Source organism: Periplaneta americana, chromosome 8 (assembly GCF_040183065.1).
Source record: "Periplaneta americana isolate PAMFEO1 chromosome 8, P.americana_PAMFEO1_priV1, whole genome shotgun sequence".
Lineage (NCBI taxonomy): Eukaryota > Metazoa > Arthropoda > Insecta > Blattodea > Blattidae > Periplaneta > Periplaneta americana.
The window spans coordinates 86,069,646-86,077,375 of record NC_091124.1 but is presented as its reverse complement, the minus strand read 5'-3'; positions in this window follow the sequence as shown (position 1 = coordinate 86,077,375).

Here is a 7,730-nt window from a genome sequence, read left to right as displayed (position 1 = left end):
TGCGAGCGTTGTTAAATAAAACATAACATAACATCGTTTCTATATCGCACTTCGCGCACTGTTACAAAGAGGTAAAGTGGAAATATAGAGTAATTTTGTGGGTTGGGCCATTTGTGCGGTGAGCGTAATTGAACTACATCATTTGACGCTGTTGTGATCTTCATGGAAAATTATTAGTAGAATAACTATTGTCGGATTCAACCCCCCCCCCCCCCCCACTCCACCGAGAACATTTTTGATACTCAAACATTTGACTTAATACATCCTCTAAAAGTAACGTGCAAAGAAAAAAAAAACTTGTGATGATTATGTTTAAAAAGTTGTGTATGCCTTTAGTAATAACCGAACAGTTCACGAAAATTTGCATTAAATACATCTTCGGTCACTATAGTCCACTACAAGTTCCAACTGAACTTGTTCGAATTTGAACCAGGCTTTCCAGGACGGATAGTCATTCAGCATACTATTTATTCAGGATTAAAACAGCAAGTCCAACTTAGTATTGATGGTTGGCAAATAGGATGATGATATCGATAAGGATTACGTTGGTGGTAGTTGTAGTGATGATACTGATTCTACATGAAGATGAATTATGTAATGATGAAAATGACGATAACAACGATGATGATAATGATAATGATAAAGAAGCGAAGATGACGACGATCATAATGATGGCGATGATGGTGTGATGGTTATGATGATTATCAACTTAAACATTTCATGTTGGAATGAAAACTATTATACAGTACTGTATGTGACACAGAATCAAAATTAATGCGAGAAGAATTATTTCACCAGAGCAGTATATTTTTATATGGAATAGAAAAACTGCATTTTGAAAAACACAAAATTGATAAACCGTATCCACTGCTTAGGGCTAACGAATATCATAGACTTTAAATAAACTACTAGGAACAGAAGTAGACTTGACAGGAGATCGGCAGGTGTGCCTAATGCATTATGCAGAGTCCGAAATTACTTAACACGAGAAACTACGAATACAACAAATGCACTAACTCTTGTAAAAAGAAAAGTTCACACCTGTGGAGTAACAGCGCATCTGGCCGCGAAACCAGGTGGCCCGAGTTCGATTCCCGGTCGGAGCAAGTTACCTGGTTGAGGTTTTCTCCGGGGTTTTCCCTCAACCCAATATGAGCAAATGCTGGGTAACTTTCGATGTTGGACTCCGGATTCATTTCACCGGCATTATCACCTTCATCTCATTCAGATGCTAAATAACCTAAAATGTTGATAAAACGTCGTAAAATAACTACTACTACTCTTGTAAAAAGTACCTACATGAAAGCAACAGTTAAACGAAAGACGGAATTACTTACGATAACATGATTGATAATGAGAATAAATTAATTTAGTACATACATAGTGCACAACATTCATTCATTCATTATTCATTCATTCACAGTGTTCTTCCCAAGAGCAGGCCTTTCACTGCAAACCCAGCATTCTCCAGTCTTTTCTATTTTCTATCTTCCTCTTTGTCTGCTCATATGATCCATATATCTTAATGTCGTCTATCATCTGATATCTTCTTCTGCCCTGAACTCTTCTCCCGTTCACCATTCCTTCCAAGTCATCCTTCAGTAGGCAGTTTCTGCTCAACCATCAACCCCGCTAATTCCTTTTCTTCTTTATGGTCAGTTTCAGCATCATTCTTTCTTCATGCACTCTTTCCAACACAGCTTCGTTTCTTATTCTGTCTGTCAATTTCACACGCTCCATCCTCCTCCATATCCACATTTCAATCGCTTCTCTTCACTTCATAGTAATGTCCATGTTTCCGCTCCCCATACAATGCCACACTCCACACAAAGCACTTCACTGGTCTCTTAGTTCTTTCTCCGAGGTCCGCAGAAGATGCTCCTTCCCCTTTTTCTATTAAAAGCTTCCTTTGCTATTGATATTCTCCTTTTGACTTCTTGGCAGCAGCTCATGTTACTGCTTATAGTACACCCCGAGTATACTGTATGAAGCTATCCACTTGATATACTGTCTCATTTAGAATTCGCAAGTTTACCTTCTTTACTTTTCTTCCTATGACCGTACTCTTCGTCTTGTTGGTATTTATCTTCATTCCATATTGCTCATAGCTGTCATTTAGCTCCAGTAGCGTATCCTTTATTATCATATCCTCTCCTGCTAACAACGTCAAATCATCAGCAAATCTTATGCACTTTATTCTTCTTCCTCCGACTATCACTCCTCTCATGTTCTGAAAACAGTTATTCACTAAATCCTCCAAGTAGATGTTGAACAGAGTAGTGATAAAGGGATCCTTGACGTACTCCTCTTCCTATTTCACTTCCTTCTGACTTTTCTTCTAATGCACAACACTAGTTCATAAATAAAATACAGAAGGTCTTATTCAGAAATGAAACAATTTTTCAATAATTTCAAGGGAAAAATTGCTCCGGGGCCGGATATCATCCCGGGACCTATGGCTTAGCGCACCAACGCTCTACCGACTGAGCTACCCAGGAACTATACCCTCCACCGTATCAAGGGAAAAATTGAGACGGTGTCGGGTGTAATTCCTGGGTCGCTCAGTAGGTACCCGGCCCCCGAACAATTTTTCCATTGAAATTATTCAAGTCTGCTTCACAGAGAGCTATAAGCTTATCTGAAAGCCAGATTTGCATAGCAAACAATTTTTGTTGTAGTTTGAATTATATTTTTATACTGTTTGTAGTAACGGTAGTGTTGATTATAATTGTTTTGTCTGGCATTTCGTGAGCACATCTCACAGATCAATAACTGTAACGTGTACGATGAGGTCATCATATGAATTACATTGACTTGAGGAATTATGGAAGGAGAAATGAGATTAACCTCAAAATACCTAGTTCAACGTATCTAAACTTGCCAAGGAACAAATAGAATTGACGAACCTAAGATTTGACTAACGGTGCCTTTAGAGCAGTTGTGTTGGGGGCTTTGTTGAGTACGTCAGTTGATGTTTTGCTAGATCGTATTTTAAATGAAGGAATAACCGAGGTCGTTGGAAATGAAGAGGCAATGTCCTGTCTTGCCCTCTCGCCCGGAAGGGTTTCTTACCGCACTACCCTCGAGGAACATGTTCATGTAGAAGATTACTCAGCACGTAGAAGTATCTGCTCATATTGCGCAATTCTCATCCTTATGCAGCAAGACGAATTAGCTGAGTTCATGCAACCAAACAGCCTGATCTCGCAGGTTCTGCGCTTGGTGGTCTCTGTCAGGTTTGTAGTGAACAATTATACAATACTCGTAGATCCAAATTATGGAGAAAAAGATATCAGAATTAAAATCAAAAAGTTCCTAAGATAATAAATGTATTAAATCATGTTTTTAAATTCAAATATATATATTTTTTTACTAATTGCGGGTGCTCAACTGTTCGTCATGAAGTCAGTTGTATAGACCAATTTACCAAAAGAGTCGTCGCCCAGGGTACGGCATAGATGAGATGATGGAGATTTGTTGGGAGGTCACAGAGAAACCGGAGCTCCTGGAAAAACCCCTGTGTTATCTGGAGCATGGACTTGCAGAAACGCAAGCATAGGAGGAGTTATGTGGGGGGGGGCATGGGGGGCACTTCACCCCCCAAACTTGCCCGAACTCTTTTTGCTGGTTGAGTGGAAGAGAAGGCCTTACGGCCTTAACTCTGCCAGCTAAAATAAATCATTATTATTATTATTATTATTATTATTATTATTATTATTATTATTATTATTATTATTATTATTATTAATTATTATTATTATTAACGTTAGAAAATATTAAATTCAAAAGATTTTTCTTGCTTTTGTTTATGATTAAGTTTCTGTGCTTAAATTGACGAATACTGTCTTCAGATCATGTGTCTGGACTATAATATTTATTTAAATTTCTGAATGTTTAAGAATTTCTATACCTCATTTGAGGAATGGAAGCACTGTAATTTTTTTAACAGCCTGTACTGGTGTATTAGAACTCTGCAGGTGTTCAAACAGCCACTTGAAGAAATATGAATAACATACTGCACAACAATGCAGAAAAAATAAAAATATAATGTGCAAACTTAAAGACGAGATTAAATAAAATAATTAGAACTCACATTTCATATGATGTCTTGCTTTTTTAAATAAACAGATAAAGTAAAATGTAAAATTGGTTCACCGCTGTGGAGTAATGGTTAACACGTCTGGCCATGAAATGAGCAGTTTGGACAAGTTACTTGGGTGGGGTTTTTGCGGGGTTTTCCCTCAACCAATTGAAGCAGAATTGTTGGGTAATTTTCGATGTTGGATCTCGGACTCATTTTAAGTTCATGGTGCGGCGTGCTGTACTTTTACAAGAGCGCGGCCGTTTGGCTACCCATTCATTCACAGAATAGAAGTGGTAAGCACAATAGGCCTCAGGCTGCAGTGCAAGCCTTCGGATCTCTCCTCCATACAAGAGGAAAAAAAATTAAATTGTCAGTATAGTTTGTTACAATTTTACTTTATTTTAAATACCTTTATTAAATGATCATATTCCGATACACTGTACCAAGGTCGAGTTATAATGGGATGAAAAGATAAATGATGTCCCCCATAATCTCGTTATATCGGAATTCTATGGTTTTTCTCTGCCCCCCCCAAGGAAACGGTTCTCTCTCCGCCTATGAACACAAGTTATAAAACAGGGGTACACCGGGGATTGAACCCCAAATCATAAGTCCAGCGCTCTAGTCATTATATCACCGTTGTGGCACACCAAATGTGAAATATACTATGTTGGAAATTCCTACAATAATTAATGGAAAGGAAATTTACGTTAGAAGGGAACAAAAATGAAAACATACTGAACTCAGAAGCGATCAAGGTGAGATGTGATCATAGTACCGAACATTACAAATGAAGCGGACGCTGACGTTATGAACACGCTGTAATTTCTGGGAGAATCAATCCTGAGATCACTGAACAAAATGTCGCAGAGAGAGAAATATTTGAAAAAATCGTCTGGCCTCCACTGAGGGTGACCGCAAGGATCCAGAATGCAATAATACAATAATAAATTTACGAATAAAGTTGAAGATCAAGATTAAAATTAATACAGTGTTATTAACAAGTGAAAGAAAAATTAATTTAACTGAACATATAAGAGGTAATTTATTATTTGGAGAGAATCTCTAAGAATTTTAATTAGAGTTTCTTGAATTTCATAGAAATTGATTTTTAGATTTTAAGGACATAACTGGTGAATTTTGGCAGGGTACCTCTTGCTCCAAACAGGAGTCCTCTCACAATTCATTGATTAATTGGAATTTTATATTTTTCTGACAGGAATGGCAGGCAGGGTTCGTAGATAGCCTGGTTCTCAACATTTACTGCCTCCGCCTGGGTGGTGTTCCTTTCGAAGCGAATGGTGGGATCTAACACGAATGCTATATTTTCATTCCTTTTAAGTGCTATGATGTCAGCTCTCCGATTGTAATCTCCTACAGAAAGACAAAGAACTTCCTCATACACTTTCCATCCAAACTGTTGTAGGATTTGAGCTATAGATGCTCTGACTCGATGGTGACGATTGTTTCGCAGCAGTTCGATGCTTCGGCAGAACCGCAGCACATGTCCAAGAGTTTCTGTCTCGTTGCAGCCGATTTTGCAACTGTCGAAGTGAATGTCTGTACTAGCGTCTATTTTAATTTAGATGGATAATGATACAACCTTTTTAGAGAATAGAGAATGCCTTCTAACATGCATATTTATTACCATAGCAAGTCACATAGGATTAAATTCGTGATTAGTAATTATAATGATGGTGTGATTCATGCTGTTTATCATGTATTCAACTACAGAGAGTTTCTAAAGGCGAATGTCAGGTTGTCTATGGCGAATCCTCGGGCTCATCTCACCATCAGCGATTCCATCGTCGCTAAATAACCCAGTATTAGATACAGCGTCGTTAAAAACCAAGTAAACTAAATAATAATAGAATGGGTAGACTTTTAAAGATACGGAGCTTTAAAACATTTGCAGTGTCACAACTATTAACTTCATTCCAAACGTTGGTCTTCTCGACTTTACGCCTGTTAGAGTCTTCGAATTTCTTTCAGAAAATAAAATAACAAACAGCAATCAATATCATTATCTGTTTTATTCATATGAATGTTTAGAGTAAATATTATGAAAAAAAAAGTTTATCACCGATTCATTTTGAAAACTCGTTAGTTTTATTTTAATGAATCTAAGGAACTTTTTTTTTTTTGTTTTATCATCTCGGCACTCTCATGTGTTCTTGACCTCCCATCTCCATCCGTTTCAACCATTTCTCCCATTGAATTTTTCTTCATTACTTCTCTTAGCTTATCTTTTAGGTCCCTTCTTTTTTCTTTATTTACATTTTCTCCTAATTCTGTCCGGTTTATACTTTCCAGGCAAAATTCTACATCGAACAACTCGCCATTAATTTTCAATTTATCTTTATATACCCTTGCAAAGTGTCCATTTTTCTTCGTCGCCAATAAAAAGAGTACCAAAACTTTTCTTCTACATCTCACTTCGTATTCCAAGTCATTTTCCATACTAATGTTTGAGTCTTTTAGTAATTTTCTCTCACCCAACATCTTTTCCTTTGTCATTACATTCACGAACTTCACTAATATAGGCCTATTTTTATTTCCTCTCCCTAACCTGAACACTTCTTTCACTTGACCATTCTTAATATCCAAACCCAACCAATCCCAACACATATTCGCTATCACTTCATAAGTTTCCCATGATTGTTCTTTTTCTTTTTCTTCTACACCAAGTAATATCAAGTTTTTCTTTCTTTGTTCGTCTTCCCAGCATTTTAATTTCCTTTTCAGCTTACTATATTCCTCCTGTAGTGTCTCTGTCTTCTTATTTATTTCATGAATCTACGGAATTCTATATTTTGTTTTTGGTTTTGTTTTTCACACACATAAATTAAGACATTATATTATAAAACTCTAACTAGGGGTCATATTTCGCTCCACGGTATATAATACGGATAACTACATTTTCTCAAGGGTAAATATTAGAAACAGAAATCAAGATATAAAAGTAGGTTATCATTGTTATTTTATTTTTTTAGTTGGTTATTTAACGACCTGTATCAACTACTAGGTCATTTAGCGTCGATGAGATTGGTGATAGCGAGATGGTATTTGGCGAGATGAGGCCGAGAATTCGCCATAGATTACCTGGCATTCACCTTACGGTTGGGAAAAACCTCGGAAAAACCCAACCAGGTAATCAGCCCAAGCGGCGATCGAACCCGCGCCCGAGCGCAGCTTCAGACCGGCAGGCAAGTGCCTTAACGACTGAGCCACGCCTGGCTTATTATTATTATTATTATTATTATTATTATTATTATTATTATTATTATTATTACTACCAATATTTCTGTTGTACTTATTAATTTTCTAACAAGTAGCATCCAGTCATGGGTACATTAACACAAAAAGCACACACACACATACACAGTTTTGGCAAAACTGTTTTGCCTGAAGACGAATACGAAGATCGTACCTTCGAATCGTCGTAAAGTTTTTTACATTACATGAAGGAAGCGACAAATTTATTAAAATCATTAATTATCATCCTTATCATCCATCTTTTTTACTCGTTAATTATTACTGGTTTAATTTATTTTCTCAGGGAGAGAATGTAGGTTACAGTACGTCTAGAACATTTAAAATAATATACTTGGAATTTAATATAGAAGTTAATCGACTTATAACTACT